Source organism: Temnothorax nylanderi, unplaced genomic scaffold (assembly GCF_030848795.1).
Source record: "Temnothorax nylanderi isolate EJ_2023f unplaced genomic scaffold, tnyl_v1.0 TNYL_tig0383_pilon, whole genome shotgun sequence".
Lineage (NCBI taxonomy): Eukaryota > Metazoa > Arthropoda > Insecta > Hymenoptera > Formicidae > Temnothorax > Temnothorax nylanderi.
In genome coordinates, this window is record NW_027249445.1 from 95765 (window position 1) to 121583 (window position 25819).

Consider the following 25819-nt stretch of genomic DNA (forward strand, 5'->3'; position numbering starts at 1 on the left):
CGCAGATAATGCATTGGCCGGTATAAGAAGGATTTATAGAATCTTACTGAAAACACGAGTATAATTTCTATGAAAATGCATCTAAAACAATATTCTTATAAGCCTAATACTACTAACTTTCCTTTCTTTAATCATACAATAATAACTACCGTGCATATTTAAACAACTAGTTCAAACTTGAAACACGATTTATTATTTGCAAGAATGCAAAATTGAAATAAACAAATGTTCACAATGTGCATAGTTCGTCGATTACGATGGAATAATGCAGTACTGTTGTCAGAAAGAAATAACAAAAGAATAATATACATCATTTAGGTGCAAGCAACCGAAGTGAATTTTGTAGTGTTTGATGTAATAGAAATTAATATACAGCAGAAAAAAACTGTTCAAACAAAACTTTTAAACCGTTTAAACAAAACTTTTAAACTATTCAAACAAAACTTTAAACTTTTACAGATAAAAAAATACACGATATTTCATCAACAGTTCCAAGATTATTTTGAGAAATATTTTAATCAAAGAAAGAATATGTAAAATTTTTAATATTGCAAGATTATAATAGTTATAAAACTAAAGCATTTCCCTTGTATTTTAAATTGTTTTAAATTGTTTCTATTTCAAACTAATATTACAATTTTGCCTTAATCAGATTCAAACGGCAAGTAGAATGAAACATTTTATTACATAATATTACATATTCTTTATACTCTTATAACTCTTCTTTAAGACTATAAGAGTATAACTCTTTATACTCTTATAACTCTTCTTTATAACTCTTATTTTCACGAAACATTTCGAATATTTTTTATTCTCATCACTATTCTCGCAGTTTTCAGAATTATCATCGTTGTCATCTGAATGAGCCTCGTTATTGTTGCCGGTGTGTCTGTTAATGTTAAATATATCTCTATAATTATCGTTATTTTCGAAATCAAAGTGTTCAGAGTACTCAAAATGATCAGAATTATTAGAAAATTCAGAATGGTGAGAAAGTTCAGAATGATGAAAAAGTTAAGAATAATGAGAAAGTTCAGATTCTTTTTGATTATGAAGAAAATCTGGTATTACGGAACTTTGGCTTTTAACGGAAGCATGTGCTTGCTGAATATGCGACTGATCGAATTCAATTAAAGAATCTGTTGAATTGAGTTCTTCTACAACTTCAACATTCACTTTCTGCCTTTTAACTTTCTTAGAAAGCTTATGAAACGGTGTTTTTTGGCATGTTCTAAAATAAACTGCAAATAAATTTAAATGTTATGTTTACATAAAATACATAGATTTCAAAATATATACTATCTTTACTCTTTAAAAACATTTATTTTTTCAGATTTTCTACTGCACAATCACTATAACAAATGGAATGTTAATGGAAAAAAATATAACTAAATTAATTAAACTAACAGTACAAAATAAACTTATAGGATGGAAGGCTGGCTGATTTTCTCGAGTTATAAAAAGGTCATCAATTTAAATTTAAAAACAAAATCTCGTTTAATTAAACAAATTTTAAATACAATTAACGTTTTACGTTTCGACTTTATATACTTAGTCTTCTTCAGAAACCTGATACATAAGAGATAATACATAAAAAATAATTAAAAAATAAAAAGAAATCAAATTGCTACAGATAAAAAGGATAGAGAACAAAGCCGCATACTTTGGACTGACTTGCCAGAAATGTAGCTAAGATCTACACTATGACATAGTATAGACCTTAGCCACAATTAATGTATATACGAGTTGTCAAAAATAGAATGAAATAAGTCAAGTAATAAAATTGTTACTATTATCTATACTGTTGTTATTATTATCAAACGATATTATTTATTATTTGACAGTGTAAAATTGTAATGCATATATTAAAATTACATTAGGGCTAGAATATAAACCAAACCCACAAGAATGAGAGCAATTCCAAGATCTCAAGACGAGAATTAACCAGATCTTACAGGGCGGAATTAAGGAGTCTGGATTACTGATTGAAATCAAAGTAAGAAAAGAAAATAAAAAAAAGAAAAGAAAAGAGAGGGGGGCCTCTGCTTTTGTCTACGAGATCAATTCTAGGGCTAGAATATAAACCAGAGCCACAAGAATGAGAGCAATTCCAGATCTTAAGACGAGAATTAACCTTGCAGAGCCCCTTGTACTACCACGATCAATGTCGATCTTCCAATATGGCGTCCCAAATGAGAATATCGGAAGGGCCCTGCTCGCTGGACCGGACTCCTCGCCTCAATCCTCCCTCAAGCTCTCCTTTTCCTGGCGGTGAGCTCTCCTTGGGAAGTCGAATCTCGCTCGGTTGGTCTCCAGAATACGTGCCGCTTAGCTCAATCAGTTACGAAAGAAGGAAAACGTACTCGTCTCGTCCGAAGAAACGCAGCAAGAGCGGCCATGACACTGAACAAGAGCGAGGAAGGAGGTGGGGGCGCGTTGAAAGTGGCGACTCACGTGTCGCGCCATCTGAATGAAACGCCCTAAACATCGCTTGGTATTTGGCGTCAATTTGTTCTTAAGTTTTGTTACCAAAATTTGCTCAATATTTGGCATCAATTTGGCGTTAGGTTTAGTCAACAAACTTTAACAGCAATTTGGTGCCAATTTGTTATCAGGTACTACTAAGCTTTGCTCGATATTTGGTATCAATTTGGCGTCAATTGTGTACGCATGTTTTGATACGTATTTGCTAGCAGTTTGTCGACAACATTTGATAAAACAAATTTTGATGCAAATTTGTACCATTTCTGAAACCAAAATTTGTAGCAAGTATTTGGCATTATTTGTTCGAACAGATTTGGCTATCTGGGTATGCAAGTATGTTCGAAAACTTATAAATTTTTTTATCCTCTACTTTAGTTATCCATGTAATATTTAATTTATATTGTCTTTTTTCTCTTTTTTTGTTTATATAGACTCACTTGATAAGGACCAAAAAATAATGGTCGAAACGTTGTGTACTTAATTCAATAAAATTGCTAGTTTTATTCGAATTAAAGATGTATTTTAATTTACTACTAGCGACTCTCTGAAAGAATTATTTGAACATTTTATATATTCTATTATATGATCACTTTCTAATAATAATTTTGTTTTTTTATTTTTTAGTCATTCTATGAATTTGGTTGTAAAATTCCAAGCAATATTACGTTTAAAACGGGACATAAAACATCTATATAAGACGTTTTTAAAACATTTTATGATATAATGTCTTAAAAATGTCTTATATTATGTTCCAATTTTAGACGTAATGTTGTCTGGATGCTTCAAAAATTATGTGTTGCAGTGTGCTTACATGTCACGGTACGTGAATCTGGAAAAGGTTAAAGCTTCAACCTTTAAAATTCTGAGGAATGTTGTGACTAATTCTTTGGCTAAACAGTTTAGTTTTAAAGGATCTGGTACTAATAAAAAGGCTTTTCGAAGTTTGAAACTTTATTTTGTAATTGAAGGTAATCTGCTATTTATTATTAATTTTTATTTTTATTTAGCATAAACTGATTTTTTATAATAATTGGTCAGAAAAATGTGAAATTTTCAAAATTTTATTTTACTGTTGCATTTCATACTTTGAATATTATACTTTTTCAGGTGCATTTGTGTCAAAAGAAGAAAAATTTAATCTAACTTTAGTAGAATCAGCAGTTGCTGATTCTACTAAACATCTACTGGCTAGTTAGCCAGTGGCTAATAAATGCTGCATGGCGCAAACAGGAAGATGGCTCTTATTCACAGAGATCTACAAGTCATAAACACAGAAACTCTCCTTTTTCCAACAAAAGTCACATATCACAAGATGAAGAATCTTCTGTATCAAGCCATTGCTCTTCGAGAAGCCAAAGATTGAAAGGGAACTCTAACTTAAGACGTCGCTCTCCCAAGAAATGTCACAGATCCAAAGAGATATCTCGATCAAGCTCACTCTCTCTAGAAAAAAAATCTTAGTAGTCTTTGTGCTGTATTAATAAGTTTCCAAAACAAACATTTAGTTTTATTTTGGTTATCAAATTTTATTTTATTATTTTAATTTTAAAATTTTATGTTGCTGTTGCTTATGTTGTCTCATATCTAGAATATATCTAGAATTAACTTTTTTATTTGTGTCCAAAGAAGAAATTTTAATCTATATATAATAATATATGTGAAGCTATACTACTATCTGTTAAAGTCTATATCACTCTATAACTGATTATATGTTTAAGAATTATTAATCTTTATTCTTTTTGTTGGCAATTATGTACACATTAACATCGGTTAACTTTAATCTTGATTTAAATTATATCCATCTTTTTCATGAACTTATCTAAAAGGACAAAGATATATAATTTAAACTGAGGTTAAAATTAACTGATTTTGGTGTAGAATCGCCTCAGAGTTATTAAAACTTCACGTTTCTACAGCCTTATTGATTTAATGTTAATGAGAGTGTATGACTTAGAATATTATATAATCCATAGTTTTAAGCATAACTTGTAAAATTTGTCATTAAGTTCTGGCTTCGGCTGTTAAATAATAACATTTTTCTATTTTTTAACATAAGTCAGACAAAACATTTGATTTATTTGTAATAATGTGTATGTTGCTATTTTTGTATCTTTAGTTTAATGATATTTAAGCATTTTTGTTGGAATGAGCCAGTCAGTTCTTTTTCTCTATTTTCTTATAATTTTGCTATGATTACTAATATATATTTTCAAATTGTAAAGTATGTACGTGTTCATAAGTTGTCGCATACTATTTCCTACAAAAAGAAATTGCTGATGTTACATTCTCCATGAAAAATATATTTTTAAGAAATATATAAAGAGTATTAACATATATTTAATTTAATATATTTAATATATAATTTAATATATTTAATATATAATTTAATATATTTAATTTAATATATTAAATACATATATTTAATATATTTAATTCAGCTAACACTTCTGACGGTGTTTTATAGACGTCTTTACTATATAGCAGCATCTCAAATTGTCATGAATATTTCTATTTCGTTATTTTTTAATGTTTAAACTTACAGAAAATGATATTTTTGGCCTTTATCATCAATATTTTAATAAGGAACAAGCAATTTCAAATTGTCGTTAAAAATCTCTAATCTTAAAACAATTATGTATTAGTTTATGTTTATGGAATGATGCGTGCGTGTATGCGTGTGCGCATGTGTGTACACCTACCATTTTTTGTAATTTATTTTCACTGAATATTATACTGACTTTAGTAACAGCATAAAATCAAGCATTGATATATTCGATGTTATAATAGTAACCATCCTTTTAGTAATTTAGGTTCTGCAATGGGTAAACAAGCAATTAGTAATGATTATAAATTAATTATTTCTTGCTCCGAAATTCTTGTGGGCATTAACGACAGCATTTCATCACGGCGGTCACACTCTCCTTATAAAACGCATTCTCTACTGTCACTGACTTATACATGTAAAGTATCTTTGCTTTTCTTGAACTGCATACTTTTTCTTTTTTTTTGTTTACATTGCTTATTGACTATTGTTCTTCCAGCGATTAGTTTTATGACTATTTCGGGTAAAATCTTCGTAAATACAGATGTTTAAGTTTGTGACAAAAATTAATTTACCAGGTATCGCTTTTATAATATTTTTTCTTGACTATTAATTTTTATCTCGTCGACCAAATTATTGTTACACTGAATTGTTTGTTATTTAGATTGCTTGAGAAGGACCCAATCTTAAGGGTCGAAACGTCGTAACGTTTCAATATACGTATTGCCAACTGTAGTCGAGAATAATAAACTTTTCTAGTTTAATCATTATTGGCGAAACAAACAATTTTATTTCTATTAATTATTTCTGTTGTTCTCAATATTATGTGATAATTTCCAGATTAACGTAACTCGTAAAAGCAGAAATGCCTATTTCATTCATGTAAAAAGAAGTTTTCCAGGCGATATAATTGCAAGCATTAGATACAAATACATGACGTAGCCATCATGTTCAAAATAAAAAAATGAGGGAAAGGAATTTTACATGATGCAGCTGTGTGCATGGAGCGAAACGAGCTATCATCGCAGTAATAAGTCTACACAAATACAAAAAGAGAGGAAGTGAGAGAGAGAGAGTGGAAGGGAAGAGGGAAAGAGAGAGAGGAAAAGTACAGAAGGAAGGAGAAGGGAAGGGGGAAGAAGTGGATTTACTGTCGAGATGTAAACAAGATGCCACAGGATAATACAAGCTGACGAAGACATTCGTTCAGAAGGCAAGGTCGTTGCCAAGCATCAGACTATTTCTGCATTCGCAACAACTTCCTATAACTTCAGATTCTCTAAACCATTAAACATTTTAATATTGTTAATTTGCATATACATAGGGTGTCCCATTTTAATGTACCCACCCCAAAAACATTTTTATTTTTGATTATAGAAAAAAATACTTCAGGTAAAAGTTGTTTGGTTTGAAGGGGGATACATGATTCCGATATGAGTCATGTCGCAAATGTCGTCATTTTCAAGAAATTTTAGAGGCGACTAATTTCTTAAATAAAACTTGACTTTCTCCTTAAAATAAAAGTTGTAGATCTCGTCGAGACGTTTTCAAAACCCCATAATAAAGCTCTCTTTCTTTAAGAATTTCCTGAAATATTTTAAATTTTGTCGTAATACTTTTAATATAAAATATGAAATATCTCGTAAAGTATTCACTTTTCGATGACTCTACCTCGATACTTTTATACATAGAATAATGAAAGAAATCGAATAATAATATTAATTTTTACATTTGCAATTTTGCAAAATTGAATGCGTTTACAAAATGTAATCGAATTTTTTATACTAATTTTTTCCGTTTTTTTTTTACAACAATCGATTTCTTTCATTATTATACGTATAAAAGTATAAACGTAAAGTCATCGAATCACAAATATTTTACGAAATATTTCATATTTTAAATAAAAAATATTACGACACAAAATTTAAAATATCTCAAGAAATTCTTAATGAAAGAGAGCTTTGTTATAGTGTTTTAAAATCATCTCGATAAAATCTATAACTTTTATCTCGAGGAAAAAATCAAGTTCTATTTAAGAAATTAGTCGCCTTTAAAATTTCTTGAAAACGACGACATCTACAACATGACTCACATCGGAATCATGTGCCCCCTTTCAAATCAAACAACTTTTGACTGAAGCAATTTTTTCTATACAATCAAAAATAAAAAAAGTTTTTAGGGTGAGTACATTAAAATGGGACACTCTGTATATGTAGTTTCCAAAGAAAAGAGAGAGAAAGAGAGAGACAGAGATAAATATGATGATAGTAGCATAAAAAGATTTAACATAAGTAATAGCTTTTATTTATGCTAATAGCTTTCATCTTTATAACGCACTAATCATTATCTTCGAGAGGACAAAGTTAAGCTGAACAAGTCCCGAGTCATGTGGGAAAATTATTCTTATCAATAATCAAATGAAACAATTTTGATATGAGTTTTTAATCAATTTTGATTATAATATTTAACAATAAAATTCAGAGTTGAGCGACCCAACTGGCCAATTTCCATTTCCATATTCCACACCTTGGACCAAAAATATGGTGTTTCACGGTACTAGAGGATATTTCAATAACATCACAAGACGGTTTGGAGTGAAAACTACAGTCCTTTTGAAGTCTTGGATTGATACCAAACGGAAAATTAACGCAGCAAGCCAACAACTTACTTTCATGCTTCGATGTAGGAGATACGACGTATTACCTCCACACATTTGCCGCCTCCGACTTAACATCGAATTCCACAGCAACAGCATCAATCACGAGTTTGAACGTTTTAAGAAGGTTGTACAGAAAAAACTTCTTAATTTTGAAATCAGTGACACGAATTGTCATTTAAGTTTTTTATGTGCTAAAGTTATAGAGATTGAGAATGGGCTACGTGATAGCTTACCACATGACGTAATAACTGATTTTTTCAATTACAACAGTAATTTTATACACAGACACAAAAAGATGGTTAAAACAAGACTCATTAATAAATTTAACTTGATTATGACTACACAGATTCCTCTTTATAATTCTTTTATAAATTTTGACTACAACAAATGGATAGTTAACACTAGTAAGAAACATATTCCGGACAGAATCCTTAAATTTCTTAGTTTAGGCGATAGATTCGCTCTTCCTATTAACCCGAAGGATAAAACAGACCGCGTACGGACGACTGTAGACATAATCAAGAATTTTGAATGTAATGTCCAGAAAATTGACGAAGGTCTGTTGGAAGAAGCTCGTACCCGTATAGCCAATTCACTTTATAAATTTTTGAGTAATGATAAACACATCAAATATATTGACACATATATCTCGCAGGAATTTAAATATTGCGCAAAGTTTCTCCGGGAGAATGATGATATCTTTGTAACTAAAGCAGACAAAGGCCAGGTTACTGTAATTATGGATAAGAACACGTATCTTAATCAAATGACCGAATTGCTCAGTGACAGTTCTACATATAAAAAGTTAAACAAGAATCCGATAAATAAAATAACTACAACTATCAAGGATCTAATTAAATCTTGGTATAACAAAGATATCATCAGTGAAAAGGGATATAAACGACTTAACTGCACCAACGGGAACTTCCCTCGCTGTTATGGGCTGCCGAAAGTACATAAGAACGGCTAGCCAGATTACTACACGATACTCTTGACCAAACTGTACCTAAACCTCTTTCACATGTAAAGGATAGTTGGTCTTTCGTTGAAATGATACGCGGTGTGAGAATTGAGGACGATGATATATTGGTTTCTTTAGATGGGACTGCGCTTTTTACTAACATCCCTAAAGACTTGGGCATCAAAGCCATAGAAAAACGATGGAATTATATTGCTGAGAATACTAAACTCAGTCTTCCTCAGTTCACACATGCGATAGATCTTATCCTAAGCTCTACCAGTTTCTGTTTTGACGGACAATTTTACGAGCAAATTTTCGGTAGCCCGATGGGTTCTCCCCTCTCCCCGATTCTCGCAGATTTAGTTATGGAGGATCTGGAAACACATTGTCTGCAGTCGCTGAGTTTCATTGTATCTTTCTATCGTAGATACGTTGATGAAATTTTCGCGGTAGTCCCTAAGTCAAAAATGGACGAGCTACTTGAGACATTTAACAGTTATCACACAAGACTTAAATTCACTTATGAAATTGAAACAAATGGTGCATTAAACTTCCTTGACACCACTGTGATTCGAGAAAAGAATGCATTAATAACTAATTGGTACCGGAAACCAACGTTCTCGGGACGCTACATTAATTATTTCTCGAATCACCCTTTCAGATATAAAGTCAACATTATACGGAATTTAGTGGATAGGGCTGTTTTACTCTCTAATACTCGGTTTCACTCTAATAATATCTCAACAATTAGAGAGATACTCTTAAACAACTGTTTTCCGATTGATGTCGTCAATAAGTACATTAATGTCCGACATGGTGAGTTAATGAAAAGATCGAATAACCCGACTGATGCGAGTGCAGACACGCAAGTGCGCAGAGATCCTGTCAATTCTGTAACGATACCGTATGTTGAAGGCCTCAGCGCGAATATTGAACGTACAATGAGGGGTGTCAAATTCAAGACACTTTTAACGATTCCAAAGAAACTGGATTGTGTAATTAAGAAAGGGAAGGACAAATTACCGACTTCCAAACAAACCGAACTAGTATATGAGATAGATTGTGTAAATTGTGATTTTTGTTACATTGGACAAACGAAGAGACATTTAGAGACACGCATAAAGGAACATCGAAGCGACGTTAAAAAGCACGTTAATAATCATTCTGTGGTAACTAAACATCGGCTCACCCAAAACCACGATTTCGATTGGCCCAATCCAAAAATTTTACACAAGGAGAAACATTTAAAAAAAAGAGAGATCTCTGAAATGTTTTTCATCAAGAAGAACAAATACACTGTCAACCTCCAGAAAGATACGGAGAATTTGCCTGTGATATATGATCGGGTTATTGAGGCAGTATAACTTGTAATGAGTTCGGTCTGTTATTGTAGCATTTTAGAACGCTTTTATTTAGTTTATGATTTGGTTTGCCATGTGGTACTTTCGGAACACGTCTTACTGTAATTTGTCATTGTGTATGTACAATGCGTATCATTGTGACTTTGAACTTGGCACGGAACGGAGCTAGTGGAGAAAATGGGCTGTGTAATTTTCTTCAAATTTTACATTGCGACTTTCATGAGTTTATTATTTTATTTTATTGACGCACCTTATTTGTAAGTTTTTACGATTTATCTTCGATTTGTCTTCCACTTTTATATTCTACATATATTTATACCGACATATTCGTTTCTAGCGTGGCGTTCGCACGATGTAGCTTGGACACAACATCTTGCGATGCATGATTTATTGTTGCGTAATTATGTATAACATCTCATTTGAGAAGGACCAAATGATGGTCGAAACGTCGTGAGTTTAATAAATGGAAATTGGCCAGTTGGGTCGCTCAACTCTGAATTTTATTGTTATCTACACACTGGCGGATTCAATAATTTACCCCATTGTTTATAATATTTAATTTAGCTATCGCAAATAATAGTTGCTTACATAATAAGCGTCAGATATTTTATATTTGTATTTTGAGGGATAACTTGCAAACTTTTTCTATAACTGATCATTATACACACGTACATAAGGTGTTTTTTAGTACTGTCCAATACTTCAGAAGTTAATTTTTGAAATCATTTTATGAAGAAAAGTTCATATGAACAATGTCTCAAACGCCTCGTTTTAGACTATTAAAAATTCTATAAAATTATTGTTTTTTTGCTACATAATAATTTGCTAATAATTCACTGTTTTAAATGTATTAATTAAACTGTATTAATAGAAACTAATATAGAAAATAATATGCAAAGATTAGTAACAAAAAACGATAATAATTTTCAAAAGACATTATAGACATTCTCATTTTTTCGTTTTTCTGAATAAATATATATATAATAATATAATTTAAATAATATAATAAAAGTAATAGTTAACTTTTTATGAATTTTTTTCAAAATTTAGTTCACATATTCTTCACACAATCAAATATTCTTTAAAATATATTTTTTTTCCATATTCTTAATAAAATTAAATTTTTAATAAAATTAAATAATATATGCCTACTTTAATATAATACATCATATATATTCTATAAGAAAAATAGCATTTAAGAATTTTTATTGCATCGTAACCACATAGATATTTTATATTTATATTTCTCTATTTTTCTTCTTTTACAAACCATTTTAATTTGTGGTTGCAAACTTGTTGAGGGCTATTCGCTTTAATTATATACACAGAATCCAGTTTTCATGAACTTGGCTTTGGTCGGGAAAGCAAAGTCAGTTGAGAAAGTGCGTGGTGGACAGAGTTGCAGGCTTAACGTCGTTACTATTGTAAAAAAGTTTTATGCTCGAAATATTTCGTGTTGAATACAGAAAAGTCATAACGATTATACTATATATTATAGATAAGAGTTAACTATATTATACAGAAGAATTAATGGCATTTAAGGAAAACTTTATTTATCAAGAAGAAACTAAACTGTAAATTCAACAAAGAATCGTTAACACAAACAATAAACGTGTTCTATATAAAAATTATACAATACTTTTGAAATACTGCATAATATTAAATTGTTAATTGATAACACGTTTCAGAAGACAAAATTTTATTAACTCTTATAGCTTTTAAGAATTTAAATTAAAATTTTATTTTACATACAGATGTTAGTGACTAGCGTCCATCATTACCAAAATCGAGAATAATTTAATGCCAATATCTTCATAATTGCTTCAAATAATTTATTAAAATCCAAATAATTATTAAATGTTAATGTTGTTAACCCTCCATTGCTGTCGTTCAACAAACGAACGTCAGTACTCTCCTGTTAGTGCCGTGGTATGTTTGTCACTGTATTAGTATGTCACGTAGGTTTCTCAATCAAAGGCTACTATTTCCAAAGTCTGTTAAACTTTAACCGACCATTAACTTTTCAGAATAATCAATAAAAATTGGCTATTCTGAAAAGTTAACGATCGATTAGAGTTTAATAGACGTTGAAAATAGACCCCTCCCCAAGTACAGTATTGTAACAAGAGGATGAAATATCGACTGGTACATCGATTTGCCACAGTAAACCTTAGATTTGACAACAGCGCGAGTTGCGTCGACAGTACTCTACGTATTTGCTCTTGAGCGCTGCATTTAGATATATCACATGTTAGCACTTTCAAAATCTAATCTAAAAATTGTATTAAAGAAATTTTGGAAAATAACCTTATATACACATATAATCTAAAAGATTATAAATAAAAAGTCATAAATAAAAACGTTTCAGAGTTAACTTTTGTGCCATATCTTATATGTAATTATAGAAATCAAGAGACACGGTAGTGTCTCGCGCCAAGTACACGCACAGCGCGAGACCGTTGTGACTCTTTTACGCGAACGCACGATAAGATGTGACGTTAGCGCTCGCCTAACACTAGAGCAATGAAGAGTTAATATTTGAGTGTTTTATTGTAACACGCAATCAGTTAGCAAGCATAACGATCTGTTCGAACAAGAAAACAACGTATATTTGCAGAAAAAATGAGATTGCTGCAATTATCAAACTTGGCTAACTTGTATCGATTCACGATAAATTGCTAAGTAATGATTGATCCAGATATCAATAGTATTTAAGTTATATGATATTGACAAGCAAAATAGTACCTTTCCCCGCTAATTTTTCCAAGCCCGTTCCCTTGGCAGTGGTTTCGCTAGATAGTAGATAGGGACAGTGGGAATCTCGTTAATCCATTCATGCGCGTCACTAATTAGATGACGAGGCACTCTGACACGCTTGGCTCTAGAACACCGTGACCGCCGGGGCACGAAGCCCTCGGGGCACGCGCTCCGCCTAACCGAGTAAGTAAGGAAACGATGAAAGTAGTGGTATTTCACCTGCGATGTTGCCATCTCCCACTTATGCTACACCTCTCATGTCTCCTTACAGTGCCAGACTACAGTCAAGCTCAACAGGGTCTTCTTTCCCCGCTAATTTTTCCAAGCCCGTTCCCTTGGCAGTGGTTTCGCTAGATAGTACCTAAGTTATATGATATTACAATACGTCTTTTCTTTAGACTCAGAATGAAACATAAACGTATATAATTTTTATTTCCAATATGATAATATGAATCATATGAGCGATACAATAGACACGTCCATATTTGAAAAACTACGTATATTAGCTGAATCAGCAATACGATCATTTTGAATCGTATATACGGATATCAAAGTGCTATATAACAAATATTTTATAATTTATAAAAATATAAGCAATATAATAGCTTTTCTAATTATGAAAAATAAAACTGCAAGAATTTAAGAACTTGGGCTGTAATTAAATAACTCAAAATTTTATTGTAAACTTAAATTTATATGTAAACTTTAATTATAAAAATATTTAATATTGACAAATTCATAACATTCGTGAAATGTTACAAAACTATAAATGCTACAAATTAGATAGTATTAGGATAATATTGTAGCATTAATATAATATAATAGCAATAACTTTTTTGACTGATTAGCTTGACGAGATGGTGTAATCACAATCTTAAATAACATGATTCTTTCATTGTTTAGAGTAACATTAATCTGATAGACGACCATCTTAATTTTTCCAATTATTTTTCCAAAAAAGTGTCAAAAATCATTGTTTTAATTCTAAACTCTCTAAAACAAGTAAAGAGTAAAATTTAAAAAAAAATTGATAAACATTTGTTAACATAAATATGTTGATATTTCTTTAAAACCTTTCTTTCTATAAAATATATATATTAAATATTTCTTAATGTGTATATGTTAATAGATTGACAGTATGACTAATCACCGCAATACCGTACGATATCGTAAAATTGGAGGCATTGTTTCGCACCTCGACATGTAACTTTAATACTCGCAATAATCTTGCAAACGCGCTACATCGTTGTGATGTTAAATTAAAAAATTAAATCGCGGCGCGGTAGAAGACAGGAAAAGGAGGTACTTGGAGTATCTTGTTATCGAGATTGTGGGTTGGTAATCGGAAATTGTGTAAATTACAAGACATACATAGATTCGTTGCGTGTAAATGCACTTACGCTTGGTGTATACGAGCGTATATGTATATAGGTATACATGCGTGTACATACATAAAACACATAATAATAGTGGAGAATTACAATAAACGATAATCACCGAATTTATATATATTATACATACAGTTCTATGAAACGCACAATATATTCGTCTGTACGTTTATCAATGTACACATTATTTATTATAAAATTCAAGTAATTTTTTTACATAATTTATTTATTATATGATTTATTACATAATTTATTTATTTTGCAATGTTTGACACAACATTTTTTGCTAAATGTATAGAGAAGCTATTATTAAAAGATAAATTTGTATATGTTTGTTTATGTTTATGTTTATATTCGAGAGTAATTTGTGACAAGCGATTAAACCATGTATCTCTTCTCGCGGTCTCAAAAATCTCACCCTAAATAATCGGAATATATTTAGCGTTTTTGCACAATTAATTTTAGTAAAATACAAAATGATGTTTTCTGATTTATTACTATTGCAGTATGAAATATATATTAAAACAATATTAACTGTTCAACTGTTTTATCGAAATAAACGTTTGCTCTTGATGCGGTGTGTTATGTATTATTTTATACCACTACACTGAGAAAAAAAATTGTCAATCCCAAGAAATATTTAGTCCGATACGTTCAACTAAACATTTTAGTTACTTAACTAAACATTAGTTTTTTCAACAATTTATTTAGTTCCTTTAATCAAGAATTAATTAATTCAACTAATGTTTAGTTAATTAAGTAAAATGTTTAGTTGAACGCATCGGACTAAATATTTCTTGGGATTAACAAATTTTTTTTCTCAGTGTACATTTTATATCACTACTATATTATTTAATTCATATCTTTATTATGATTGTGTAATTTGCATTTATATATTCCTATCGTTATGCCGCATATGTCATGCGGTGTACGAAGCAAAGGCACACGAATAAAATGAAAAAGGAACGAGTTTCTCAGGGTAAGTAACGGATCGATTTGCCTTAAACGAAGACACGTGAAATTGTTGTGTGTGTGTGTTGCGAAAGCTATAAAGTGTCCCTTCTGGCGCGGATGTGTTTCACGAGACAATCACGGAAGTATATACACATCGCCTGATATCGCAATGCTTATAGGTAAAAACTATATTGGTTCCCGATACAGTCCCGTAAGCTCTTGCAATCGTAGAAAAAGGAAAGTGTAAATATACGGTTATACTGCGATCATATCCAGCAGCTAAGAAACCACGGAAGTTGATTATTGCGACGCTAATTAAAAGCTTATGGTAAACTTGATCCTGGTGAATAACGCCAAAGACTGCTTATCAAACTTCTGTCATCAAAAAGCACTGCTGATCTAAATTCTTTATCTGCTTGCACGTACGATCTCTTTCTATTAACCAAGCTTCTCTACAATCTTCTTCTGGAATAATTCATAATATAAAATCTCTGTTTCCACATATTATATAATATACAAAATATATACCCATACAGCACAAAATGTTTTCAAAAAATATTTTTGAATATTTCTATAAAAATATTGCAAGAAATATTTTAAAATGGTTTTAGGAATATTTTAAAAAAGTTAAAAAACCTTTTGTGATAACATTTTTAAGAATATTTTGAGAATCTTTTAAAAATATTTATAAAAATGTTCTTCTTTATCACCCAGGAAATATTTTCTTAAATATTTGAAATATATTTTTGAAATATTAATTTAAATCAACATATTTATTGTTTTATAATCTTGTTCCAAAATATTTAAAAATATTTTAAATCTATTATTGGTTCTAAAATCTTTTTTCAAATATTTTTGAAATATTATGAAATATTCTTAATTAAAAGATGCATGATAGCGCATCTTTCCGTGCTAGTTTGGAACGACGCTGCTAGGCGGCGCATAATGGTAAGACTAACTCGTAAGTAAATTTCAGTTGAGGGCTAATATAAGCAGGTCTCTGGCGAAGCAAAATCATGACATTCACAAGATAGATATGTATATTTTTCAAATATATAAAAAAAAGATGTACCTATACTTTACAGATATTAAAAAAATCTTTCAAACATGAAACACAATTATTACTTATTGGGTTAAACATATTTTATTTTTTGAAGTAATATTTCTAAAAGATTTTACAAATATTATTAAATATATTTATTTGCAATCTTATAAAAATATTTTTGAAAATATTTTTCTGACATGATCTGGCGGACATAGAAACATTCAAAAAATATTTTTGTGAATTATTTTAATCTTCCTAAAAAATATTTAAAAAATATTTTAAAAACATTTTGTGCTCTATGGGTATGCCCACAAACGTACATAATATTTGACCTACTTAAGCCCAAGTATGTTTCTTTTCATGGAAATGATTATTCACGCCAAAATTTTCTGGACATATATCATGCAATCAGCTGAAATTTTAGTTCTTTATGTTTATTTTTACAAGTTATAAATGTATGTTCTTCTTATACTATACGCTAAAAATTATGGATTTCTTCTACAAAGAGCATTTAATTCATTTTACACTGTTCGCAAAATAATATAGCATTAGTTAATTTCAGTTTTCCGATAACTTTGTATATATAAGGTAAAGCTATTTAAAAACGAGACTTTGTGCCATCTAGTCCGGCAATCGCAGTAGCGGGAATCGTCTTTCAAATCATTTATCTTGAAACTTTCTGGAACGAACAAGTCACGTGCCGCGGCTCCATTTAGTTTGCGCATGATTGAAGGCCATTGTTTGAATCAGATTCGGCTGTATCGTCTTGCCGAAATTACGCCTAATTTAAAAATTGAACAGCGTGTTAATTTCAAATTTCTTATTAAATTGAAGAAATCTCTCTGGAAACTTTACCTTGACCTATAAACTGAGAGAACGAGTGAGAGAGAAAAAGGCCAGATTTGTGGAAGAACAATGCGTGGATTCTGCGCACCATGACAATGCGCCATTTCCGTCAAGCAATTTCTAACCGATACACTCATTCTAGTGCTTTAGCATCCTCCGTATTCACCGGATTTTAGCATCGTGCAACTTCTATCTATTTCTAAAAGTGAAAAACGCGTTAAAGGAAATTCATTTTCAGTCCGTTGACGAGATGAAATCCTCAACATGAAATCCTGAGGAAACAACAGACGTGCTGAAAGAGTTGTCAGCTGATGAGTTGCGGCACTGCTTCGAGCAATGAAAGATTCGAATACAGTGATGCATACATAAGGAAGGGCAGTATATTAAAGATAAAAGTTAATTTGCGCGATTTTGGCATTAAACCACATTTATCGCACTAGGCCCGTTTTTAAATAGTCACACACACACACACACGCACGCACGCACGCACGCACGCACGCACGCACGCACGCACGCACGCACGCACGCACGCACGCACGCACGCACACACACACATACACATATTCTGTGATAAGTAAAATGTATATATTCTGTGATAAATAAAATCGAAAAAATAACATGTATTGCTTGAGTATGTAAAATTATAATATTTATACAAAGAATCATTTTAATCACAAAGAATTAAAAAAGTAACAGTAGAAAATAATAATATTTAATTAAAATAAAATAAATAAATTTTTCTTGTAAAAAAACTTGGCGCTGCTTTTTTACTCCCGTCGCATTCTTCCCTAAATTACTTTTATTGTTTTTTATTCAAAAATTTGAGTACTTTATTAAATTTCTATTTTTTTAATTTTTTTATTTTTTAAATTAAATATTTTTATTTTCTACTATTACCTTTTTAATTCTTTGTGATTAAAATGATTCTTTGTAATATTATAATTTTGTTAAGGAGAATTAAAGCTACTTGGGTTGGAATAGGAAGACCTTTGAATGGGAGCACAAAGATATGTACCACTTGGGTTTTATTTTTTAAAAGTAGTTGCACAACAATTATTTTTCAAAGCAATATATATATTCCCTTTGTAATTTGCGCAATTTAAAGATTTCATATATTTTTTTGAAATACACATCACTTAGGTTGAGTTAGGTAACGCAATTTTGTGATATAATTTTGTTGAGGAGAAATAAAGCTACTACCACTTAGGTTGGATTTTTGGACTTACAAAATACATTGCGTGTACAGCGTGTACTTGGCGCTTTTATTACCTTTTTTGAAAAAAGTAATTTGGTACTGATATCACGCATTTTGTAGTGTTAAGCAGGGAAACAAATTTTATTGAATTAGCAATTAGTCACAAAAAATTACTAATTAGGTACATAAAATAATATTTAGGTACAGGTAAATTACGCATTACTTAAAAAATTGGTGATTCATCACACTGAGAGACCCAATTAGTTGATAGAATCAAAATTTTTTTGTTGGCGAGTTTTGTTTCGTTGAATTAAATCAATTAATTTATGCAAATGATTAGGCTGTTTAGAGAAACCAACTTCTTTTGTTGGAAAGTATTTGTTCCCTTAACAAATATTTAAATTTGTGTTGTCCGAAACAAAAATTATTGTTGTAGTTGCGATTCGTAGTTAATTCGTAGCCCAACAAATTATTTTTCTCCGTACAACACAATTTACTTTGTTCGTTCAAACAAGTAGTCTCCGTATTTGGTTGTAGCCGAATTGGATTTTTTGTTCTTTGAACAAAATATTTGGTTCCACATACATATTCTTGCAACAAAATTATTTTGTTCTTCCAACAAAAGTATTTGCTTGCTCATATAGAAACAAATAACTTATGTTTTGTCAACCAAAATTTAGTTACTCCAACCAAATGGGTTTCTCAGTGCAGAGAAAAATTTCTAGTTACGTAAAAATTAGTATTTAGGTGAAAATAAATTAATTTCTTTTGTAAATTGGTAATTAGTAGAAATAAATTCTTTATTATTAAAATAATTGATATTGTCAAAAATAAATTACTATCTACTTATTTAAAAATTAATAATTAGTGGAAAATAATTATTAATTTTTTCAATAATGAATATTTAGTCTCAAGTATAAATTATTTATTTTAAAAACTATTAATTGGTTTAATATAATTTAATTATTGCAGTTAAACGTGGTTTAAAAAAACAATTATGTTAATGTTTTGTATATACCTATATATATTTTTTTTACCTAAGACTGATTATTTATTATTGAAAAAATTAGTAATTATTTTTCACTAATTATTAATTTTCAAATAAGTAATAATTCATTTTTGACAAACTCTATTAATTATTTTAATAAAGAATTTATTTCTACTAATTATTTATTTGCAAAAAGAAATAAATTCATTTTCGCCTAAATACTAATTTTCACGTAACTAGAAATTTTTCTCTGATAAATGACCAATTTTTTTAGTAATGCGTAATTCACTACCTAAATATTATTAATTTTTACGTAATTAGTAATTTTTTGTAACTAATTATTAATTTGCTAATTCAATAAAACTTTAGGTAAATATGTAGATTAACGGCACGCTCTCTGATTCCTTTGAAATTTTCAAAATTTGTGTATTTTGGGTAGTAAAAAAGAATCTCGAAGGAAAATTGTCGCTCATGTTTCGTTTGTTTATAATTAATACTTAAAATATCACAATGTCGGTAAGTAAAGAAATAATAATTTATGAATGTACATATATTTCGCTTCTTACTATTAGATCATATGTTATTTACAACTTTATTCAATTATATATTTTAAAATAATTAAGAATTTAATTGACTATACTGGCAATGATTATAATCGTGGTAACGATTATAATCGTCGTGACAAATCGTCACCAAGTACGATTATAATCGTTACCACGATTATAATCATTGCCAGTATAGTCAATTAAATTCTTAATTGTGTTAATTATTGACTGGCGTAGTAAATGTTACTTATTCGGTTTGAATATACACCTTTGACTGAAAATCGGTGTTTCCATCTTATTATTGTTTGTCATCTTAATACATGTTATTGTAACAAATATTACCACATGCCTCAGTGGTCGAATTGGCACGACACCCGTCACAGAGTGAGGGAGGTTCCAGGTTCGAACCCTGGCTGAGGTAATATTTTTCGCAATAAATTTAATTATTTAATTAAGATGCTTATATTATAAGCATCTAAAATTACATCAACTTTAGAATGACCAAAATCCTTGGTCGAAACTCGGTGACGATTTGTCACGACGATTATAATCGTTACCACGATTATAATCATTGCCAGTATAGTCAATTAAATTCTTAATTGTGTTAATTATTGACTGGCGTAGTAAATGTTACTTATTCGGTTTGTATATATTTTAAAATTATAATCTATGTTAAAGCAGAGAATAGTAGAAAGCGTAAATACAGGATATTCTCTGCTTTAACCAAGAGCACAAACTGTTGTCTGCTTTAATTGTGATCCTTTAATTTTATTTATTGATTTATGTAATCCTTTAATTTTCGTCCCAAAACATTTTTCGAATAAAAAGCCATGTATTTGTATTATCAATTACATCTTGAACTGCAAGCAAAGACTGTTATTAATTTGTTCTATTGAATATAATATATCAGACAACTATATTGAAGTTGTAAATAACATAATACGATCTAATTAAAATAAGAAACGAAATACATATCCATAAATTATCGTTTCAATTATCATTTTTTTACTTACTGACATCGTAATTTTAAGTATTAATTAGAAACAAACAGAATATAACCGATGATTTTCCTTCTCAGAATCTTTTTTACTACACACAATACACAAAATTTGTAAATTTCAAAGGAAATCGGTCGAAGAGTGTACTATATTATACTATATATTTACCAAAATTTATTCTGTTGTTATTGCTAATTTCATAAATAATTAATATTTCCAGACACCATGGTATAAAATCAACGTCTATCATAATAATGGATAATAATGGACTCGATTCAACTAATTAGCATAATTGCTTACAATACAAATTTCGCCACAGATTACTTTCTCGTTCTCTTCAACTTTTACAATTTACAAGACAGCATATACGTACATACATACGTGTGCTATTTTGGATACACTTTCATTCTTTAAAGATCTCCTCGATATCAGCTCCCTGCGATCAATATATATTGATATATTGATGATCACTATCTGTCACGACGGTCACGACAGTCACTACACTGATAAATTCGACCCGCTGATATTTCGCTTCTTGTAACGCCCATCCTAATATCGTGAAACTTCGATCCTTGCACTACGCGACCGAAATTCGGAATTAAACGATCATATTTAACGATGAGAGATCACGGTGTTGCACGATATATATTTCTAGGTTATAACTGACTGACAGCACGCTGTGAACGCTCTATCTGCACTGAGCGCACACGCACACGTACGTATATGCTGTCTCTTTTCAATAGTCTCAAATGCCATCTATCGATGCAAAAGCAACGGTACGTACGGCGACGACGACGACGACGTTTCTTAGTAAGGGCACACAAACATTGTCGTAGCGTCTTACGCCTTACGTGAGAATCTTGCGTTACGCGACACGCAAGCCAATCTTACGGCAACTCACGAAGAAAAGCATAACGTAACGTACGTAATAATATGACTACATTTTGAATGCATAGAGTAACTATTGGGAGATAAAAAACCTATTAAATCATATTAAGTTGATCAAGATTACGTTTGGATCTTACATAAAGTCAAATTATACCCTGACGAAAATGAGAAGTGAGCGTTTGCGGAAGTTCATTGAGAGTTTAGAAACGGTCAGTAGAGAGTTCGTAGAGCAGAAATTGCAACGCTGCAACGTTTGAAAAACCCAACGGCGTTGTGTAAGCGTTCTTATAAAGTTTGAAAGCGTATAAACTCTCAAAAAACCCTCATTGAACGGTTGTCAACGCTTTATAAAGCTTCTTATTTTCGCCAGGGTAGCGATATGAACGTAATTCGATGTAGCAAAAAAATATGTTTAAAACATATTTTTTTTAAACAAAAAATTAATTAACTGAACAATGGTGATAATAAATAGTGACTTATATTACAATAATTTAAACGGTAACGTTAATTTCAATCTTATCAAAGAATATATCTTTAAAATATTTTCAATAAGTTTATGGAAGTCTATATATACATAAAAAGAAGTAAAGACTGCCTCTTTACTAATTAAACCAAATTTCCAGTCAGATTAAGTTTTCACTCCAAGTATAAATCAAATATTTAATCTGATATTGTATATAACAAATTTTATAAAGGTACTAGTCAATTGCAAAATTGTAGTTAAGAAGGCAATTTTAAAACACACTTGTTATATGTAGCAAAAGACAGAAAAGTAGTCTTGCCAAGTTTAAAGACATTGATATTAGATCATTATAATTTTCAAAGATCGAAATAACGATTATATACGGTACTCGGTAAGAGACTGGTTTGTTAATCATCTTGCAATAAAGACGCATAATGTCGGCATCCTTGCGGAGTTCGCGCAACGGAAGTCGGAGCCGAGGGAACGTGCAATTAAAATTGATTACAACCGTTTTCCTAACGGCGCGCGATGAGATTATGGTAAAAAGGACGTAACGCGATCTTTTCGTTGAGAGAAAACAGGCGCTTGTTTGTCAGTCGTAAAATCGTAGTTTAAATATGAAGATATACACAACGCCGATAAGCGATATCACGCTGTTTAAATCGACACGTGACGTCACTATAAGTGATTGTGAGTATTGTGGCGCAAGAAAGGTTCGCGGAAATCTTTTCCATGTCAATCGTGAATGCAACCATATGATATAGGGTGCGATCTATTAGACGCTTTAAAAGCTTTAAACTCTTCAGAGCATCATTTTGTCCTTGTTTAACATTTGATAAACAACAAGGATAAAATGTTTCCAAGAGCGTTTGGAGCGCCAAATGGATCGCACCCAATTTCTATCAGATAACTTAACTATCAAATAATATAGTGTGTAAATATCTTAATATGATGTATAATATTATAAAAATAATGATGTTTAATTACTTTGCATCATTTTTAATCTTTTCTTACCTGTTCCTTTACTTTCTCTTCCCCCCCTCTCTCTCTCATTATTTTAAAAATTTGTAAATTAAAGCGTACACTGAGAGAAAAGTATTTGGTATTTACGACTATAATTGCATAGTAAAATAATTATGGTTGAGGTTCTTATTTTTATAGTTATATTATTGTTATAATATTAATAAAAATAATCTTATATGTATAGATTTTTCGATTTTGATCATTTTCATCATATTTATAGTGCGACTTACTGTGCATAAATCACAGGTTCTAGTGTATAAAACCATGTTATGGTTGAATAAATGCATGTTAAAGCTATGACAATAATGTAGTATGTAGCTATAATTCACATTGTTGAAATAACTATAAAAATGTAGTTGGCACCGAAAATAACTATAAATTATAGTGAAATTGTAGTAACTGCAACTATTTTTTTCTCTCAGTATATCATAAATTGGGTGTATCATAAATTTGCAATATTTTTCTAAATATTGTTCTTGCGATGAAATGTAATGATATAAAGTCGCTTACTATTGCACTCTGCAAAACGTAGGAAACTTCATTAAAAGTGGAAAATATTGTGAATATTTATTATAAGTCATCAATGTAAATAAAATCCTTATGAAAACATTACTCAAGGTTTGAAGATAGGTAGCGTATATTAAAGAATGCGCGTGTATATATGTATAGGTACGTGTATGTGTATATGTATGTGTATTTAAGAATTCACAGAATTGCTGCAAAAAAGATCGTTCGAAAGGTCGAACCGTATAATCATCGAATGACGAGGTAAATATCGGAACATCGGACGCAATACATAAACATAATCACAAAATGTACGACATAATCGTTTATACATATATACATACCGGCATTGTAATATTAAATACAAATATTCGTAATATACTTGCGAAAGAAAGCAGTATAATTGTAATAAAAAAATTTTAGACTCTACTAGAGTCTATGAACATTAACGTATTATATGATCGATCAAATTCTAATCCAAAAATTGCCAAGGTGATCAAATCGAAATGATTGATAACACTTTTGTAGACTATTTATGATGGAATAAATTGGGACAAGTTTTCTGATGTCGATCTGCGATACATAGATATCTAAAAATTCCTATCAGTTTACACAATTGTATTAATTCTTATCTAGCTCGAATGCTTCTGTACTCTTCATATCTCTTCACATTATCCTAAATCTATTATTTATACAAATTGTGTAAAATAAATATAAAATAAGTACATAATTATTTTCATAATACAATAATATTATATTATAAAAGTAATTATATTTATATTTTAAATATTATTTAAATATTATTACAAAAGTAATGCATTATTTATTACTGAAATAATATTGCGTAAAACTAATTAGACATAATTTTTTTTAAATATACGATTATGACACAAATATCTTAATATGACAATTTCAATAATACATCCTGCAAAAGATGTAAATAATAGATATGCAATTATTTTTAAATATCTTCGGAATATACCAAAGGATAAAACTGCTCGTTACTTTCAATGAGAAATCAATAATAAAATATTAAAAAATTGAAAAAATATAATAATTTGAATAACATTAATTCTATAATATACTGCTCAAACAATTCGCAAGTTTCATTTGTTGCTATTTTTGACACGGCAATTAGTTTGAATAAAGTATAAACTATGCCAAAGTGTTTATTTTGCGTATAGGATCACAATATGTCTCCTTCGTAAATACATGCTTACGTCTCGAGATGTTTGAAACATTTCATGCGAAACGTAATCACATTCCTGTAATTCCTGCGTAATTTTCTTATCCAACGTAACATTATAGAAACAATGTTTGCCGTAATCAACTGCAAAAAATTAGCTATGTATGGATTTTATATCAGAAAATAATATTTATCTTCGTAACTGCAAGGAAGTATCTCATTTCTTTATATAGTATAATATTTAATACAGTACACCATTATTGTTTCCAGTATAGTGCATTGAATTCTCCTTGATGATAGCAAGATTTTTCAAACGTGTGTTCCCTTAAACAAAATTCTATATAATCTTACCTTAAAATCAAAATCGTATTGCTGTCATATCAAGTAGATGACTCTAAAATATTGGACTTGATCACCATAAATTCCACAGTTCACATCACTCGTTGCTCCGGTAATAAACGCGATTGCAACGAATAGTTTTTAAATGGCCACGCGTATTTCCGGCGATACAGAAAGATCTCACGGGAACAACCGTGCTAAATAGTCCTCACCGTTTTATCTCTCTGTTGATTACGCAACGATTACACGACACGATAACACGCCGTACGAAGGTCCGCGATTGTAATAATCACGCGGATTATCGCAAAAACGAGAAATGCGGTGTAGTTATTGCGTTCGTGCGCGATAAATCAACAAATTCACTAAAAATCTACGACTAACTGCGCGAACTGTCGTTTTGCGACTGACCGACACCGACAGACAGGACAGACAGGTAACGGCTTTCGCGCCGGAACACTTCGGCAATTTTCGCCTCGCTCGTTACTCGCCATCGCCGATCAGTCGCTCCGACTGCTCATTGCGTCTTCGGTCACCTTCGCTACCGTTCGGCCGCACTCGGGTGTGAGCGACGGAAAACATGGACGACAAATCAGCTGCTCGACTCAATTTCAGTTGTTCGCCGGATTTGATGTACATACGTACGTTACGTAGCAAAAATATACAGAGTGTTTCCTAAGTAAGTACAAAAAATTG

General features: G+C 30.6%; 2 long non-coding RNA genes across 2 annotated transcripts; both read left to right on the plus strand.

Annotated features, from left to right (window-relative positions):
• The first annotated feature begins 882 nt into the window (after window positions 1-882).
• On the plus strand, window positions 883-1799 carry LOC139782028 (uncharacterized). The gene is made up of 2 exons (XR_011720770.1): window positions 883-1464; window positions 1634-1799. It is a non-coding gene; the product is annotated as an uncharacterized lncRNA (long non-coding RNA).
• Window positions 1800-10160: 8361 nt separating this feature from the next.
• On the plus strand, window positions 10161-10498 carry LOC139782030 (uncharacterized). Its single transcript, XR_011720771.1, has 2 exons — window positions 10161-10264; window positions 10345-10498. It is a non-coding gene; the product is annotated as an uncharacterized lncRNA (long non-coding RNA).
• The last annotated feature ends 15321 nt before the right edge of the window (window positions 10499-25819 follow it).